Source organism: Canis lupus, chromosome 14 (assembly GCF_011100685.1).
Source record: "Canis lupus familiaris isolate Mischka breed German Shepherd chromosome 14, alternate assembly UU_Cfam_GSD_1.0, whole genome shotgun sequence".
Taxonomy (NCBI): Eukaryota; Metazoa; Chordata; class Mammalia; order Carnivora; family Canidae; genus Canis; species Canis lupus.
Genome location: NC_049235.1, coordinates 9940509 through 9961334, shown reverse-complemented (window position 1 = coordinate 9961334; position 20826 = coordinate 9940509). Strand labels below are relative to the sequence as shown.

Sequence of the window (20826 nt, the reverse complement as noted above, 5' to 3'; positions counted from 1 at the left end):
ATATAGCTACAAGATAATAAAATAAATTTAGTGTTCCATATTCCGCTGAGAAAGTGGTTTTGCAGACCTGATGATAAATTCTGAATCTTTACATTATTCCATTTTTATTGTATAAATTTAAGGTATACAACTTGATATATGTATACATTGTAAAATAATAAGCACCATCGAGCTAGTTAAGGTGTATATCACCTCACGTGGTGACCTTTTTGGGGTAGAGGGGTGAGAACACTTGGGATCTATTCTTTCAGCAAATTTCAAGTATATAGTACAGTATTGTTAAGTGCACTCACCATGTTACACTTTAGATCTCTAGAAGGTACTCATCTTGCATAACTGAAACTTTGTACCCTTTGACCAGCATCTCCTCATTTTTTACCTCTCTCCTACCAGCCCCTGGTAACCACCATTCTAGTCTCTGCTTCTTTGAGTTTGATGGTTTGTCATTACTTTTGAAACAAAATCAATCCTTACTGCTGAGATAAGAGTTTGCTTTTCTGTGTACAAACCTCTACTATTGTTTCTACAAACAAGCCATACTGGCCACCTCAACACCCGCTGATTTATGCATATATATATATATATATATATACATTTACTATTCATTACACCTACAACACCTGTCCAGGGTCCCATTGCTGCTTCCTTTTGTCAGTGCCCAACAAACAACTTTACCAGTATAAATTTGTCCTTTTTTTGGTTTTCAAAGTATCAAGTAGTCATTCTCTCAAGGAAAACTTCATGAACCCTCTCAGGATGGGTTAACAACCTATTCAAATATTTATATGTAAATTCTTGACTGTGTGTTAGTTTTCTCACATTGTGGGCCAGCTCATTCCCACATACTGCTAGGTTACCTCATTTTGGGGCAAATGTCTGAACATAGCAGTCTCGGTACTTCTGTGTATATATTTAAGCTTTGTCAACATACAATTGATTATGGACGATTGTAGCTCTGCATTAGGGCTTATTAAAATTCAGTACAGCACATGTCTGCTCATGTAAAAATGTAGAAGTAATATCCATATACAGAACCCGAATGCCATGCTCAATTAAATGCCAAGCACAATCCCAGCGCATCTGCTTGGTACATGCTCTGGTCACAGCCTAATAGTCAATTGTACAATGACAAATAAATGCATAACATATCCTGTCAAGATAATTTTGTATTTTAGAAAATCTTAGCAGTTTCAAATTTTGATCCTTTGTGCTTGAATTTTTTTATCATGGAAAGTAAGCAGCAGTTACTTGGATACTGTTAGTGATCTAACTTGAAACAAACAAAGAAAAACTTCTTATTCCTTTAAGCTGCTTTATCAGTTTAATTGAAGAGGACAAACATGAGCCATTAAAAATGCGACTTCTTACCCTATGAATCAGAATTTCTCCATAGTCTACAAGCCAAAAGGACAAATTAATTATATTACTTTTCCCATCATCTGTAAGTCTGCTTCTACATTTTTATGTATAGCTAAAGAATCTCATTTCTCTTGACAAACTCCTTTGTGTATAAATGTTGTGCCTGTAAATTTATAAACCAGATTTATAAAATTTCACTATAAATGTATAAACCATATTCATTACAGCAAAATACCACTTTAATATTTAGCAATTCCAGTTTGTGGTGAATACAAACTCTCCCCTCCAACCTGGAATATAAAAATATAAATATTTTCTTTAAAATTAAACTTTAAAAAAGTGGGCACCTGGGTGGCTCAGTGTTTGAGCATCTGCTTTCAGCTCAGGTCATGATTCCGGGGTCCTGGGATCAAGTCCTGCATCTGGCTCCCTGTGGGAGCCTGCTTCTCCCTCTGACTATGTCTCTGCCTCTCTCTGTGTGTCTCTCGTGAGTAAATAAAGAAAATCTTTTTTTTTTAATTATATTTTAAAAAAGTTATATTTAAATCTACTTTATGTCTCCAAACCCTTGATGGGAGGAAAGTCTATTCCAGTCATTACTGGGCTTCTCCCTTCTGTAGGGTCAGACAAACATCCTGAAGTTATTGCCACCATTGATATGCTCATAGCCCATGTGGTTCCTTTAAAGGGAGACAGGTCCACTGCCTGCCCAGGAAATCTCCTGAGATTAGGACTTGCCTCCTTAGGATTTCATGGCATCTTTCCCCAAATAAAGAACTAGGACCAGGAGGAAGCACAAAGCTACTTATGGAATCCACAAAATTCTGTCCCTTTCACAGTCTGAGGTGGAGTTTCTCAAATGCTCACTGGAATTTGGCTTCAGATGTTACCACTATATATATATATATATATATATATATATATATATATATATATATATATATAATTTGTTTTTAGACTCCAGGGTTTCCAGGGATGGTCAAGTGAAATGTTTAAAGGATCCTTTTTCCCAAAACCAACAATAAGCATGAACAAGATTGTTGATAACAATTCAAGGTTCTTGAAGTTGACTAAAAGCAACACATTGAAAAATATTTATTCAAGAAAAATGACTCACCTTTGGGTAAGGACAGTGGGAATCTGTAGCATTCTTCCGAGGGGCTGCTCTCACCAGCCTTTCTCCTTGCCTAATGTCCAGATCAGTAGGCACAGTGCTGCTGCCAGAAGGGGACAACCCATAAAAAATCAGTTGCTTCACTGGGAGAGGACAGACTTGATTTTGAACAAAGGGCACAGAAGTCATGCCCAGTAGTGTTTGTGAGTAAAAATGGCAATATTGGTAGGAAATGAACATGCAAAGTGACAACACTTCTAAACTGATATTGCGCTTGCCCTTGGAGTGAGCAATAGACTGGCCTCCAGAAACTTAATTGGAAAATCCTGTAAATGAGAAGAAAAAGACATGCAGGGTCTAGATCAGCTATCCATATATCCATGGCTGACTGGGGGAAACTACCACATATATAGAGAGAAGAGATACAGACTTTAAAATAGACAAAGTCATTATTAAAAAGAAGCATAAAAGGGCTCTTGGGTGGCTCAGTAGGTATAGCATCTGCCTTCCGCTCAGGTCATGATCTCATTGAGCCACACATCAGGCTCCTTACTCAGCAGGGAGCCTGCTTCTCCCTCTTTCTCTGCCTGCTGCTCTCCTTACTTGTGCTCTCTCTCTTTCTGTCAAATACATAAAATCTTTAAAAAATATATGAAAAAGATGCATAAAGAACTACGAATAATTTAGACCCTACCTAACACCATCTACAAAAATCAAATAAAAAATGTATCTTAGAATAAATATGAGCTAAAACTAAATTATTTCTAATAGCAAGCATAAGAGAAAATTAAACCTTGGATTAAACAAAGATTTCTTAGATATGACACAAAAAAAACCAATCTATAAAAAGACAAAAAAAATGGACCTCATTAAAATTAAAATGTTTTTGTTCTTCAAGAAATACTTAAGTAAAATATAAGCTAACGACTGGGAGAAATATTTGCAAATCACGTATCTGCTAAAAGATGTATATTCAAAATAATGAAAGAAATTTTACAACTCATTAAGAAGATGACAAGCAACTCAGTTTAAACATAGGCAAAATATTTTATAGCACGTTTCACCTAAGAAAATATATGAAGAGTTAATAAACACATATAAAGTTGTTCCATGTGGTTAGTATTCATTTTGTCATTTTGCCCTAAAAGTCTTTAGTGAAATGCAAATGAAATATTGCTAGACATCCACTGGAATAGTTATCATCAAAAGCCTGATGATACCAAGTGTTGGCAAAAACAGGGAAAATTGAACCTTTATACGGTCTTGCTGGGAACATAAAATGGTACAGATGCTTTGGAAAAGATTTTGGCAATTTCTTAAAAAGTTAAGTTAATAATAACCTCAATTCCATTCTTCAGTGTGTAAGATATCAAAACATAGGTCTACACAAAGTCTGCTATGCAAATGCTCATAGTAACATTATTCTGAATAACTAGAAACTGGAAACAATCTAAAAATCTGTCAACTATTGACTAAACTAAATGTGGTACATCTATAAAATGAACTTCATATCTGCAATAGAAAGAACAAATTGTTGATACATGTTACAATATGAATAGACCTCAAAATTTTATGTTAAGTGAAAGAAGTCAGGCACAAAAGACGATATACTCTCTGGCTCCATCTGCATAAAATTTCCAGAAAAGGTGAATTCATAGAGATAAAAGTAGATTAGTGCCTGAAGCTGAGGCAGGAACTTCCTGCAAATGAATACAAAAGAATTTCTTGAGCGACTGAATGGTCTACAACCACAAAGTGTTATGACAATAGTTATAATTATAAATTTCATTTAAAATATTGAATTTACATTTAAATGGACTTATTTTATAGTATCTGAGCTACAGAAAAAAATTGATTAAAAAAACTAACATTCACTTCTCAATGATCTTTAGAAAAGCAATACTTGAGTCTTTTAAGGAGGTTGCTAATAATAAGATTAGTTAGAATTTTCTGACTTTCTCATTTCATGTTGCATGTTACATTTATGTGAAATTGGCTATTGCTATTTAAAAATAAAGGTCGAAATCTAAATTAATTATATTATTTTTTTCAGTTTGTGTTTTTAAAACCATTAACACTTTGTATGGTTGAGTGATATATTTTTGACAAATGGAAATTTTTTTTAAAGATTTTATTTATTCATGAGAGACACAGACAGAGAGAGAGGCAGAGACATAGTCAGAGGGAGAAGCAGGCTCCATGCAGGGAGCCCAAAGTGGGACTCGATCCTGGGTCTCTGGGATCATGCCCTGAGCCAAAGGCATATGCTCAACCATTGAGCCACCCAGAGATCCCATATTTTGAAAAGAGAAGTAAATCATTTGAAAAACCTTTCAAAAACGATCTTCTATGTCTGTGACTTGACTAACACTTAAAATTAGGTTTTAGTTTTTAGTAGATGAAATCAGCAAAACAAATTGTGTGTTTCCTTCAAGTTCATAAAAAATGACAAATTTGTTAATATAAATTATAGATGTATTTTTATATAAAACTAATGCAACTAGTATTTTTGTGGAATTCTCCAAGATGAGACTGTATGAGTTAGTCTTAATTGTCCCATTGTAGGAACATCAAATCATTCCCCCTTTAGGGCTTTTAGTGACAGTAAGGTAATCTCATTTGTGCTTATAAGTGACATCCTGTAGCTTATCCTGTTGCTTTCTCCCCTGCTTCTCCCTGTGATGGCCACACAGGTCCTTAGCTATGATGCTGCATAACCTGCTCACCTTCCATAAGCTCCTTGACTCAGACAGAGCTATACTGTTGTTTTAACACAATTCTTAAAATTAACTGTGAGTTACTATTGTGATGAAAATATTCTGATCTACTTTTCATCAATGGCTACGCTGAAATAGAGACTACCTTCTTTACTCATTTATTTTACTCCCCCCCCCCCTTTTTTTGCTAGGTTATAAAGCAGGTGTTTTTTGTTTATTTTGCTTTTTTCAGATAGTCACTATTAGGATACTCAACCTCAGTTTTCAAAGATAGCAGACCAGACGAGTAAGCTAGAGCATGACATTCTCAATATCATTCATCCCCTTCATTAGTCAATTTTTTTCCTAACAAACTACCCATAATGTTAGAGACTTACAAGTTTTTTTTTTAAATATATTTATTTTTTTGTTGTTCATGGATCCACAGGTTAGATAGAGTGACTGCATCTTTAGGCTCTCAGTTTTGTTCTGGTCTGTTTCTTGTATCTTCATGATACTGGGTCTAGTGTTTATTATGGAATAGGCTTCTCATTGATGATCATAGGAAATCAGGAGAGAAAATAAAATCAAGGAAGAATTTTCAAAATCTATCCCTGCATCATATAAACTGGCCAAATCCAACTCAACAGGGTGGGAATATATTTTCTGTCCAGATGGGGAGACACTGAAAATTTCCATGACTGAAAAGTATGGCTGAATTTTAGGGAGTGATAATTGGAACAGCAATGCAATGTATCACAAATCCCTTTAGCGTCAATCTGTTAGCTCAGAACCAGGTGTATATATCTTGACCATCTTCCTTATCTTACACACAGAAGCTTCTACCTATAAAACTACTCCTTGTCAGTCCTATTTCATCAGTTAGATTTTGCTGTTTTATGTTTTATATATAATCACAGACATCTCAGTACCATGCAACAATAAACATGTATTTCTTGTTCACATGTTTGCACTGGCTGGGACAGCTCTGCTTCAGGCTGTCCCTCAGAGGGACAGCTAGGGTGGCTCTCTTTATATATTTCATTCTTTAATTAATGAGGAGTGTCTATCCTCAATGTATTTTTCTTATGGCAAAGTCAGTTGGACAAGAAGGTAACCAAATTGCATAAGCAATACCAGCCTCAGCCCATGTTACATTGTTAACATCTAATTGAGCGAAGTATTACACAGCCAAACCTGAAGTGAAGGGAAGGAAAAGTTATCTGATACCCCATGAAGCCATAGTTGGCTACCTTAGTTACAATTAGTCATGTCCTTCACATATACCCTGAAACTGTGACACTTATTTTTTATTGTGTGTGTGCAGTTTTATTTAAAAAACAAAACAAAACAAAACAAAAAAAAACATTGAAATTTCTTGACCTTTATATCCCTGCTAAATTTCCCTTAAATTGGCCAGTTCGGTTTTGTTTTTGTTTTTTTTTGTTTTTTTTAAATATTATTTATTTATGATAGTCACAGAGAGAGAGAGAGGCAGAGACACAGGCAGAGGGAGAAGCAGGCTCCATGCACCGGGAGCCCGATGTGGGATTCGATCCCAGGTCTCCACGATCGCGCCCTGGGCCAAAGGCAGGCGCCAAACCACTGCGCCACCCAGGGATCCCGCCAGTTCTGTTTTGTACTCATCTTCCTTTTGTTGCTGTCATGGCAGCTAACTCATGCCTTCACATCTTTGCATCCAAGCTTTCTCACCCAGTGTAGAAAGTTAATTAGGTACATTGTCTAATGTGCAGTTTTACAAAATGTTTTTGCTACTACAGAACAGAGGTTATAATTTTTGCAGCCTCAGGTAAAAGAGTTTTGTTTTTTTTTGCCAAAATTCTATATACTTATTTTATGTTTTTTTTGTGACACCACCCCTATCCCACACAGTAAAATCACTATCAGTCAAGGTTTGGTCACAAAAACAGAAGCCACTCTATATATTTTGAATTAAAACAAAGCTTAATACAGAATTAAGTTGGAAGAGCACAGAGGTCTGAGTGGTTACAGTGTGGGTCAGAGGATTTGACACTGAAACAGTTGGGAGGTGGTTCTCACAAACTAGCCAGATTGCTGTGCATCTTTATCTACCTACAAGCCTCACTGCAACCCCTTCCAGAGAACAATGGTTTCTGTTTATCATCTGCCTTCCAAATCTTACATGAATTCCCCTTTTGGGCAAAGAAACCAGAAAAATAAAGAGGATTCTGGGAACCATGATAATTAGTCTTACAATATGGTAGTACTGAGATGACAACAGAAAATCCAGCATGGTCATGTTTTCCCAAATGGATACATGTGGATCTGCAAGATTTAAGTTTCTCACTCTGAGATCCCCAGGAACTCTTAATTAAATCAAAACGCTTATGCATGTACACCAAGGACTTAGGACATCAACCTGGAATGAAGTGGACTATAGAAGAACTTATGGGACACACATAAACACATTTTAAACAACTATTTTCTCTCTTGAGCAGAGTTTGAATGAAGCCTTTACATTAGTTACCTAATGGAAGTATGAGTCCAGTCTTCTAATAACAGTGAAGAAAATCAAACAGTATCAAAAATATCTTTGAATACTTTTATTTCCTACTCTCTATCTTGTTTAATTTTATTCTCACCCTTTCCATGTACTGTCTTTCAAAATACACACCCGTGGGTATGTATGAAATATTTAAATTTAGGAATCAATGTAAAAGTATTATTTGGAACAAGTACACCATTAATCAACATTAAACATATTTATTTATATAATATTTATACAAGTCTGGAGATGCTTCCCTTTTTTCGTTTTTTTTTTTTTCTTTTTTTTCTTTTTTTTTTAGAGAGAGGGTGAGGAGGGGCATTGGGAGAGGGAGAGAAAGAATCTTAAGCAGGCTCCATGCCCAGCATGGAGCTCAAGGCAGGATTTGATCTCACAACCTAACATCTTGAACTGAAATCATATGAACCACCCAGGTGGCTCTAGCCTGGAGGTATTTCCTAATGAGAAGTTTGATCATGAAATTCCTATAAAGAAGTGTATTTCTTCAAGGTTAATATTGATAATCTTGAAAATCATAACTGGTGTGTTGGAAAATAAAAATAAAAATTGAAAATTAGGTTTTTAAATGAGCATCCTATATACTTCATGCTTCACAGTGACAAAAGTGATAGTAGATATTAAATGTTGGTTTACAGTAAGAGATAGTAGAAACAGTTTCAGACTGAATATTAGAATGTGTGAATGTTGTTTGTTTTTTTTTCACTAAACATGTGATTTGGACTAGTTGATTAACCTAAGACCTGCTTTCCTAAATTATAAAATAAAAGATTGAGACTAAACTGTCTCTCAGGTAATTGTCCATTCCAAATCTATGATTAGGAAATACTGAAGATATTTTAAGCATATAATTTGAGTTTAGAAAAATAAAGATTAAATGTAATCCAAATATTTGTATTTTTTTATTACTGTCTGAAAATCACCCCCAAACTTAGTGATTTAAAACAACAAGCATTCCTTATTTCTCACTATCCTGAGGGTAAGCAGAGCAGTTCTTTAGGTCTGGGCTGGTTTGTCTGGGGTCAGATAGTCTAGAAGGGCATCTATTGCTTTTTTGGTAGTGAGAGGTTTATTGGTTTGGGGGGTGGGGGGGCAAGTTGGCTAGAGTGAGATGGTTTGGTCCTACTGCACATGGCCTCTGATTCCCAGTTGCCAGGCTTTTCCATGTGGCAGTCATAGGGTCCAAATATCAGCAAAAGAAGGCAAGTCAAAATGAGTGCTCTTCAAGTCTCTGCTTGTATTAAATTTGCTAATATCTTGTTGGCCAAGTATATCACAAAGACAAGCCTAGTTCAAGACATGGGAAAATGGATTCCCGTTCTTAATAGAAAGAGTGGCAAAATCACATTGCAATGAGAATATGAATACATGAATGGGAAGGATTTGTGACCAATTTTGCAATCTTCTATCCTTCCTGTTCTTCAACCAAACTGAGCTACATAATTTCTTAAATATAAGTCATACAATCTTTCATATTTTAGTTTGTTCATATATTTCTGCACCTCTAAAACTTTCTCCTGTACTTATAAATTCTTGCAGTTCCTACCACTTGTAGAGTACAGAGTTACTTAGCAACTGCCAGTTTTTTTATTGGCATAGGTATAGAGAATAAAAAGTAAGACAGTGCCTGGATTTTGCAAGTGTCAAGCAGACTTCACAAGAGAAGACCTACGCTAAAGGATAATGTAAGGATACTAGGTCCACAGTGTGGAGGCCAAGAAAAATTAATGCCATCCCACCTAAAGTTTAGCATTAGCACAAGTACAGTCATCTTAGGCCCCTGTGAATAAGAGCTGAACTTTACAGGAAAAACTGCAGAATGTCCTCGGCAGGGAATCCCATATCAGAAAGACAACATAGCCCACACCCGTGGTAGAAAGCCCCATATTAGAATGAGAACAGAGCTCAATGCCCTTGGAAGCCCCATATCAGAATATAAACAGAACTTGAGAAATTCCTCCACCCCTTCTGAAAATCCCCTAGACCAGCCTATAAAAAACCCAGCTGTAACCTACTTCGGGGTCCAAGTCCCTGCTCCGCTGTGTCGGGTATACTTGGACCCAAGCTCGGCATCGGTGTCGGCTCCTTGGTGGTTTCTCGGATTCACAATCTTGGGCACAACATGCAGAGCTTAGGAGGGTATCTTGAGACAAAAGATGAGCACAGAAAAAGAATGTGTGAAAATAAGCTATTTTCATCTCAATTTTTTCTAAAATATTCCTTTCTTTTACAATGCAGTTGAGGAATGAGACTACCCACTTTAAGAACTATTTGTGTTAGGATTTTAATGCATAGGTGCTACAATATTTGGAGAGACATAATATGTTCTTATATTTAAAACTTTGTAGAAAGAAGGCATGTAATAATAACTTATGAAAAAATAGGACTCTATAAAAGGGAGATAGCTAAACTAAATGATTCTTGTTAGTTTGAATTAATAAGGTCATGAAATACAATTCAAATTTTACAAAATCATTACATTTTTGTTCTCCCAAGGATAGAGTTTACTTATTTGTTTGTTTATATTGTGGAATGTGTGAATCTATGAAACTAGAATAATCATTCATGAAACTAGAAAAACAATGAGATATTTCAGTTCCCTAAAATTTTATCAGTATTTGTTACAAATGATATTAAAAGCATGTGTAAATCCTATTTATTTTTGAATATTTATATTATACAAATATGAAAACTTTATAGATTAGCCTTAGAATAGGTTTTATGTTTACTTTGATTGAATAATTTTAAATGATCCTCCAAGTCACTTTGGTTTGTAATTTTCTAAACTCAACAAAATTCAATAAACTTTCTTTGGCTTTAAAGATAGTCAAACATATCATTTAGACTACAGATTATATATTCAAATATTTATCCAAATATATTAGTTACTAACCTGTTTTAATCCAGATCACATTAATAACATCACATTCATTCAAGAATTTAAAAAATGATCTATCCATCATATGGAATATATAATTTTTTTTAAAATATTGGTCATAAAAATTGGAGAAGGGTATCAGGGAGCACTCAATAAAATTCTAGATAGATGCTGAAGTGTTTGGATACCTTTGTGTATGTGATTGCTTACATGACTTCTGAATATTTGAAAGTCATATAGTGAAAAAACTTGTGCTTTTTCTCAACTATAAGTAAATGGCAGCTTCACCACATAATAGATGCTTGATTTTAGGCAAAGTACAACTTCTCTAAGCTTTAGTATCCTTATATTATATGAAGACTGTAAGAATACCAGCATTCAGAAAGTTGTTTTCTGAATGAAATAATGTAATGCATGTTAAAGCCCTTTCAAATTGTACACAAATATTTATATAACTTTAGCTGTATTTTGTATATTGATGCAAGAGGAACAATATATATAAAGAATACTTAATTTTAAAGTGTCCATAATAATACAAATAATTATAAGTATCATTTATTATATGCTTACTTTGGGCCAAACACTGAGCAGTCTTTAAAATTATTATCTTTAATCCTCATCATGTTCTTATAAGGTCTTGACACATTTTATAGTGGAAGAAAGAGAGTTTTATTTCAAAATTCACCGGTTTCATGTATCTGCTTTTCACCATTATGTCAGCTTTTAAAATGTCTAGTCTTCAAGTAAATGGGGTAAATATAGTTTTAAAACACTCTAACCTGGGGATCCCTGGGTGGCGCAGCGGTTTGGCGCCTGCCTTTGGCCCAGGGCGCGATCCTGGGGACCCGGGATCGAATCCCACATCGGGCTCCCGGTGCATGGAGCCTGCTTCTCCCTCGGCCTGTGTCTCTGCCTCTCTCTCTCTCTCTCTGTGACTATCATAAATAAATAAAAAAAATTGAAAAAAAAAAAAAAATATTTAAAAAAAAAAAAAAAAAAAACACTCTAACCTATAATTTTTTATCAAGTAACACACAAGGGGTGCCTGGGTGGCTCAGTCAGTTAAGCATCTGTCTTTGGATCTGGTCATGATCCCGGGGTCCTGTGATTGAGCCCCTCGTCTCAGGCTCCCTGCTCAGGCAGGCTCACCTTCTCTCTCTCTGTCTGCCCGTCCTCCTCCACTCCCTCCTCCTTGTTCTCTCTCTCTCCCTCTCAAATAAGTAAATAAGATACTTTTTTTTTTAAAAGTAACGCACAAATTTAATAGTAAAGTCCCTGAGACATATAATAATAAATATTCTTCTTTAAGTGTGTTTGAACCAGAAATTCCCAAATGAATTAATTAAATTAAGCTTTTACTGTGTTCACTTCTGCACTTCTTATATATGGGTACATTGGTATGTATATATATGTGTGTTACTGCAGGGCAGGCTTCTATGTCATACTGTATTCAAGCCTCATGGTTTGACAGTCTAATTGTAAAATTCAGATATTTATATTTAATCTGGATGTTTAAGTTATTCGCTTCTAACCTAGTATCTTCTTGGTGTATGCATGTGACTTTACTCACTACACAGTACCATATGCAAAGCTTTCCCCACCTTTGCATTTGGAAATCATTCTTATGAGACTGTAATTAAACCATATTTTCTTTAAGAAATATGCTTTAGATTTGTTAAGAAATCACATAACATATATGTTTTCCCCCACAAAGTAGAACTTTTTGATGAGCCCATTTTGATACTTGATGTTTTTGATGCAATTGATTCATGATTTTAGTGCTGGCACTCTTGCACTGAAACATCACTGTTTCATCTATCATTTGGGTTTCTGACCTTTGTCAGTAATAACTTTTAAGTAAAGTCTTGATATGGTTGGATGGGAGAAGATAGATATTGGCATATTTGGAGGATTGTAGTTGGAAAATAATCCATAGAGTTTGACCAGAACTGATGGGTAGAGATTGACATGCAGACTTCAAAAGATGTAATAAAGTTGTTCTGGGCAATATTAGAACACTGAATGGATTTAACAGTTTCACATCTTTGTTACATAAAAAAGAAAGTAGATTGATTCTACTATTACGTCTTTTACTGCACCAATACCATTCTTCTTAAATTGTTATACATTTATAGTCTTTCTATTTGAGAGTAAAATTTAAATACTCTTTGGGAAAATTTCTTGGCTATTATACTTCCTCTGTGTAAGTTTCAGACCTATTTGAAAATTTCATGATAAATATAATTACATTCTATTATAAATTGTTTTAGGAAGAACCAATATTTTTCTAATAAGGTATATTACCATTCTAACTTTATATACATCTCATATTTGGTATATTTTGTGTAATATCTAATGAATCTTTTAGGATTTAAACTTATGATTAGTATTATCACAATTATTTTTTTAATTTTTTTTTATACTTATTTATTCCTGAAAGACATAGAGAGAAGTAAAGACATAGGCAGAAGGAGAAGCAGGTTGCTCACAGAGAGCCCAATGTGGGACTCGATTCCTGGATCAGGATCATGCCCTGAGCCAAAGGCAGACACTTAACCTTAAGCCACCCAGGCATCCCTATTATCACAATTATTGATGAACATAACTGGTGTAAATGAGATATACTGTATTTTTTTTTGATATACTGTATGTTGAAGATTATGTTTATTCCTTTTGCTCTATTTGTATTGCTTCTTTTTTATTTCATTTAACTCTTCAGGATTTTTTACATAGACAATCATATCTTATGCAAATATTTACATATTTTTACTTTTTCTCTTCCTCTCTATTATTTATATCTCTATTTCTTTTTCATTTCTTATTACTTAACTATCTTATAGTGCAATGTTGAATAATAATACAGTGGTAAGAATTTATGACTTTTAGTTGACTTGATGGGTAATGTTTCTAATATTTAATTACTTACTAATTGCAATGAAATTTGATGATTTTTCTTTATCAAGTTGTGTGTGTGTGTGCATGTATGTGTGAGTGGGTCTGCTCACTAATTTCATCCATTCTTGTCTTTTTAGGAGGTTCTTATCAGTGGTAAAGGATACCATTATATTTCTTCTGCCAATACGAGCTTTCAGATTTTTATTTCTCCTTGATTTTAATTTAAAGCATAATAGCAAAACCATTTATTACATGTGGTTTTTTAAAATACTGCAAAGAATGATACATAGAATTACTTTAGAATTGTTTTATTCTATGTAGGGACAAACTATTTCCGATGTTGTGTCTTTTCACTTTTTGTTCAGATTTGCCAAGATAGGGATGCCTGGGTGGCTCAGTGGTTAAAGCAACTGCCTTCAGTTCAGGATGTGATCTGGAGTCCCAGGATGGAGTCCCACATCGGGCTTCCTGCATGGAGCCTGCTTCTCCCTCTCCTGTGTCTCTGTCTCTCTGTCTCTCTGTCTCTCATGAATAAATAAATAAAATCTTTAAAAGAAAAAAAAAAGATTTGCCAAGGTAGTCTATTTACCTTTTAAAGGAATCTATTTTAAATTTAATCTATTGAATTTAATATAGTATAATGCTACTATTTTGTTTCATATGCTTTTTATATTTTTTGTTAAATAATTTCTTTTTAGAAAAAAAAAGCATATCCATTTCTCTTCCTGAAATGGATCATATATTCATTTACTTCCAATATTTCTTATTTTTGGTTATTTATTTATTTATTTGAGAGAGAGAGAGAGTGAGCAGAGTGAGAGGCAGAGGGAGAGAACCAACTTAAGCCACTGCAACCCAGGTGCCCCAAAATATTTATTTTCTAATAAGTTTATTTACAGAAAACAGTTTTGCTTTGAACATCTCTGAGCTTTAAACTTAGTGACTTAAAACAATCATTTATTTTAGCCATATTTTTGTTGTTAAGAAATTTAGTAAGGCCTCAGCTGAAGGATCACTTTCAAAAAAGCTTCTGTACTTATATGACTGACAAGTTAGTGTCTTTCTTTCCATGTGGCATCTGATCCCCATGTTTTGGGGTTTTTCCTGTAATGGCAGTCTTAGGTAGTAAGTGTTTTTATGTGACGCTTGGCCTCCCTGACAGAAAATGTTGTAAGTGACATCAAGTAAAAAAAAACAACAATAACAACAATAACAACAACAACAAAAACGAACACAGCTTCATTTCTGCAGTATTCTATTGGTTAACACAATCATATTTGTAACCTCTACTTCTTGTTGGAAGAATGTCAGAGTGTTTGTGGCTCTCTTTATTTCACCACATCCTCTTTAAGCTCTGTATTCTAGCCCTTTATTTTATATTCTAAAAAATTTATCATGTCAGGTCTTTTGTTCTCTAGTTTTTTTTTTTTAATTTTTTTTTTTTTTTTATTCATGATAGTCACACATAGAGATCGAGAGAGAGAGAGGCAGAGACACAGGCGGAGGGAGAAGCAGGCTCCATGCACCGGGAGCCCGACATGGGATTCGATCCTGGGTCTCCAGGATCACGGCCTGGGCCAAAGGCAGGTGCCAAACCGCTGCTCCAGGGATCCCAGGTCTTTTGTTCTCTACAAGGTTTTTGGAGCAGTTTTGTCTTTTCTCCCACAATCCCTCCCCCTCTTCCTCCTTCCCTCCCTCCCTCTCTCTTCCTCCCTCTTTTTCTTTCTTTCATAAATGTTTACTTAAGTAATGACTTTTAAGCTATCATTTAAAAATATTTTCAGGGCACGTCCTTGGCTCAGTTGGTGAGCATGGAACTCTTGATCTCTGGGTCCTGAGTGTAAGCCCCATATTGTGTGTAGAGATCACTTTAAAAAAAAAAAAAATCTTAAAACTTTTTTTAAATTCTAGTCTTACTTTCTTTTGGACAAAATATGGCCAACATAAATGTTGATTTTTTTAAAGTTTATTGAGATTTTCTTTGTTACCTGGTATATACCTATTTTTTTTAGTACTTCTGAAGGAGCTTGGTTTATTGACTATTCAAATTAATAGAGTGGATTTTTCCCTCTACTTTGGCTGTGTATTTTTTAAAAGATTTTATTTATTTATTTGAGAGAGCACCAGCAAGGGAAGGGACAGAGGGAGAGAGAGAAGCAGGCTCCCCATGGAGACCCCAATGTGGGACTTGATCCCTGGACCCTGAGTGATCGACCCAGGCCAAAGGCAGATGCTGAATTGACTAAGCCACCCAGGTGCCCCTTGGCTATGTATTTTAAATTCGTCCAATTATGATGTGAAATGTATCTGATTCATTTTCTATTTTTTACAATTCATGCCTTATATGTACTGAAGTTACTAGGTTTATAAAGATGATCAATATTTAATTTATTTATACCTTAAACTTCTATTATAAAGCAGTATTATACTTATATAATACATGATTAGTGTATTTTATCTAATAATAATACTAACATTTATGCACCACATCATTCTTTCCTTATATGCTCATTATATATGTAATTGTTGTATTTTCTATAAAGAATTTTTAATCACTCAAGTTGAACCCCGTTTAAGGGTTAACTGTATATTCCCCTAATGTGAGAAAATAAAATCTATATTTTGAAAGGAACAGAAGCTCTTTAACTTAAATAGCTAAACTTGCTTGCTTCAGTAATTTTTTTTTAATATCCTTTGAATTTGCGGAAGTCAGTTCTGGTGCCCCTGAAGTAATCACATGAGGGAAGTCTCATCTGTTGGTAGTCAGCCACAATTCAGGGAGACTTGTGTAATCTTGTTTTAGGATGGCAGAGTTTCCACATAGCAACTTTCAGAAAATGTCCCAAAAGGCTGCTTAGCAATAGCCACGAGCCACAGGTCTATACAACAGTCAGCAAAGAAAGTACAAGCTGTCACACAGTTGCTTTCATTAAGCTCTTTACTTGTTTGATAGAGAGACTTGGAATGCTTTGTTCTGTTTCCTCAGAGCAAACACTTTTTTCTTAGCTTTTGGCGTTTAGTTGTCACGGTAAATACGTTGGTAAACTCCTTTCTTGGTACCCTTTGAAACAGTTTTAATTTCATAGAATACTTAATTAAATTGTATTAGGTTATTGTGAGAATAATTATCTGGTTCAATATGATCATGTAATTCTAAAGTCAGGTATCAATATATGTGGTTATGCATTTTCAGCTTATTATGACCTCTTTAATCTAAATCCTTTAAATGTAAACATTAAGTGAAAATAGTAACTCAGAATGTAAACATTAAGTGAAAATAGTAACTCAGATAAAGCAGCCCTAGAAATAATCAGGTTCCCAAATTTACTGAGTTTCTAACATTTTGGGGCAAAAATTCAAATAATAATTTTATTTTTCTCCCATATAATTCTAGACAGAATATGTATCCTACATATGATATTTAATGTGTTTTACTTTAATTTTATAAAATTTTGACAATATTCACCTTCAAGTTCAGATTTTCTAGTTGCTGTCTAGTACATTTAGTGGACAAATTTAGAATACAGAATGGAACTATTATAAACCAGTTGCTGATAGTACCTATATTTATATTATATTATAATAATATTACATCATTTTGTATCACATATAAACATATATATTTTTTTAAGGTTTTATTTATTATTTATTTATAAGACACACACACACACACACACACACGCAGAGAGGCAGAGAGGCAGAGACACAGGCAGAGGGAGAAGCAGGCTCCTTGCAGGGAGCCAGACGTGGGACTGGATCCCAGTCTCCATGCTCCAGCCCTGGGCCAAAGGCGGCACTAAGCCCTGAGCCACCCGGGCTGCCATAAACACTCATATATATTGTATGTATGCTTTTATTATATAATTTTCTGTTTTTAGAATCTGCTCACTCCATGATATGTGTAGAATAACATCTCTAGCTACCATCTCTCCTGCTGAGCCTAAGTTACCTATATCCACATAAATACATGCTATTCCAACTTGTATGTTTAAGAAACACCTCAGGCCTCCCAAGGCTGGAACAGAACTACCCCTTTCCTTACACACACACACACACACACACACTCTCTCTCTCTCTCTCTCTTTCCAATTCTATACAAGTTTCTCCATCTCAGTACGTACCTACTATACATCAGTTATAAATCTAGTAAACCTTGGAGTTTTCTAAATTTCTCTCTTTTCATCTCTCACACACATCCAATCTATCACTAAATCCTGATGGCTATAACTCTGAGATATATTCCAGTTGAACCACTGATTACCATCTCTCCTACTGTAATCCTAGCCACAGACACAAATAGAGCTCATCTACTTAACAGCAACACCCTTTTAGGAAGACTTTCTGTTTCACTCTTTCCTTTCCACATTCAACTGTTAACAAAGCAGGCGTGGTTTTGTGTACATCAGTTTATATCGTTCCAGTTGAAGATCTTCCAGTGTTTTATCTCCTCAAAACCTGAACAAACTAAAATTATATTCCGTAAACTGCTGTTTGACTTGCTTTCTGCATTCTTTATGACCTCATTTCACCAACTTCTACCTTTTCAATTATCAATCTTTTCCATTTGGCCCTAAGTGATAAGTGAGTTCAATTCAGGGGGAGAGAACAGAAAATCCTTTATTAGCTTCAAAAACAAGAAAAGCTCTAGAATCTAGGTTTCATATTTTAAGTGATAAAATTGTCATTGCATTTTACCTTCTGTATTTAATTATGTTTAAGTGGAGGAGTAAAGAGTAATTTTACTCCTTGAAATCTCCAAAAATAAATAGCAAAAATATGCATAGGGATTTGATTGTGACATATTTACATTGATTTTTTTAAAAAGTAGCATCTTTACAATACTGACTTACATATGATATATCTTTCCTAATAGTAAAGTTTTCTTTTAGATCCTCTACTTCTGATTTACAGTTATATTATAATATTATGGCTTACAAATAATGAGTGTTACTATATGCCAGGCATAGTTTTAAATAGTTTACATTAATTATTTCCTGTTTTTCATATATATTCCTATACTTTTCTTATTAAATATAGCTACTAGTTGTTTGATAGTCATCTAATTAATGGAATAAATAGAATTGTTTTCCAGATTTTAGATTTTTTACATTTAAAGTGTCTTGTATAGTTTATATAATTCAGTATGTATTTTAAATACTATGCCTGATTCTATTTACATTCTTATCACAAAATTATGATTGATCTCACTTCTGTCATTTTTGTATATTTCAACTGCAATGCTTGCTTGAAATTTTTTCAGTATTCCATAAATTTTCTTTGTGGTTTGTGTTTTATTTACTCTTTCAAGAAAATGGGGAACACATTTATAATTCTTTGCTGAAAAAGCCTAGCTTTTCTTGGAGAAAAAAAATACACAACCTATTATAATTGCATTAGAATAATTGTTTTCACTGTTTACTGCTACTCACTTACCACATTTAAATTTTATAGCTCTTTGTGTCATTATGACAATTAACCATTTCTATTTCTAATATTTCAGAAAGCCATGAATGCAATAGTTTTTCTACTTTTTTGTTATTTTGCTTCTTATTTTGATGAACAATAGACTTTCTTCCATTCATTCTTTGTGAATGATATAAGAAGTAAATTCTTCAAGTAAATTCTTAGGAATGGCTTATGTGAAATGTGTGTATAACCACTGTTCCTTCAAATTAATGGAATCAATTTGGTTTGCCAGGAATCCATCCACATCTTTCAATAGTATTTTACTCTCCTAGAAGGAAGAATAGTGTATTAATTCTTGGTGTCCTCCACCCTTTTTTTCCCAGTCTGTATAGTGCTTAAGAGATTTCTTTTCCAGTGATAGCTAGCTAACACCATTCCTACTCATTCCATTTCAACACTAATTGAGGCCAATTCATGATCCCAACTCCAATTCTGCTTCTTTTTGGCACTTGAGTCAACTTTTAGTGGATAGGTTGGAAGCATATTTAGTTCTACCTTAGTTTTCAGAGATCTGCTCTTCAGTTTTTTTTTCTTCTTAAGTTTGAATTCAGACTTTTGAATTTTTGAATGTCTGTGTTATGGTATTCCCATTTACCAGAAGCCAATAAACAGTTAATATAAAATAGGTTATCTACAAACATTATCAAATTGACCATCCAATTGAAATGAATGATTAATTTCAAAAAAAAAGAAGAAAAGAAATCTTGTCAAAAAAATGATTTTTAATTCATCTTTAAAAAGTTATGGTTTTAGCCAGTTTTAATCACAGTTTAAACACTGTAAGTGTTTAATCTATATTGTGGATGGACATGTTTTATTTTCTCTATATATCTCTATCTTTGCCCTTTTATGTTTTTGGCTTTTTTTATAGCCTTTATTTGTTTTAGGTCCATTATGAAGTTGTTTTGTTTCCATTCATCAATATGGGGAAAAATAATGTATATTTAAAATTTTCCATATTTTTTATTTGAGTGATAGTCCTATGGGACTGTACATTTGTTGGAAAGCATTGACCTGCATGCTTGGCATGTATACATTTCATTTTATGAAATTAGAAATGCAGATTAAAATCACCCGGGATTCTTGGAATAAAGAATGTATTACTAATATATCATTCTGGTTGAATCTCAAAAAATACTATATTGAATGGAATAAAGAATGAATTACTGATATATCATTCTGGTTGAATCTCAAAAAATACTATATTGAATGAAAGAAGCCAGACACAATAAAGTACATCAGTTATGATTCTATTTATAATAGCTTCCAGAATATGAAAGACTAATTTATGATAATAGAACTTAGAACACTAGTTTATCAGTGGGAGTGATGGGGGCAACTAACTGGAAAGGGAACAAGAGAACGTTCTGTTTTGTAACTTGGTTGGAGTGTTGATTTGATGGGTATAAACATTTGACAAAACTTAGTGAAAGGGATTACAAGAGAAAAGAGAACTGAATGGGAAAAATTAGAGAGGGAGACAAACCATGAGTGACTCCTAACTCTGGGAAACAAAGAGTTGTGGAAGGGGGGGTGGGTGGGGGATTGGGGTAACTGGGTGACAGGCACTGAGGAGGGCACTTGATGGGATGAGGATTGCATGTTATACTATATGTTGGCAAATTGAGTTTAAATTAAAACAAATTTTAAAAACTTACAAATTGTATCCTAAAATCTGTACATTTCATTGTATATAAATTTTACCTTAAAATTAATAATAAAGCTATGTGTTGCAGAAAAATGTTTGATGTTTGATCGAGGAAATTGACTTTTTCTTCCTCTTACTCTGGGGAAGGTGTGAAAACATCATACCCTTTACTGTCAGGAAGCCAAAAAACCTCAGGCTTTTGGATATCCACTCCTCATCATTGTA

At 34.1% G+C, this 20826-nt stretch overlaps 1 long non-coding RNA gene across 1 annotated transcript in view; it reads right to left on the bottom strand.

The window, feature by feature from the left end:
- Positions 1-2476: 2476 nt before the first annotated feature.
- The window catches only part of LOC119865745, a 56971-nt gene continuing 38621 nt past the window's right edge, over positions 2477-20826 (bottom strand). Inside the window, exons 2-3 of the long non-coding RNA XR_005369157.1 lie at positions 9730-9857; positions 2477-2576 (exon numbers count right to left, since the gene is read on the bottom strand). This is a non-coding gene — a long non-coding RNA (uncharacterized LOC119865745). The remainder of the gene's footprint in view (positions 2577-9729; positions 9858-20826) is intronic.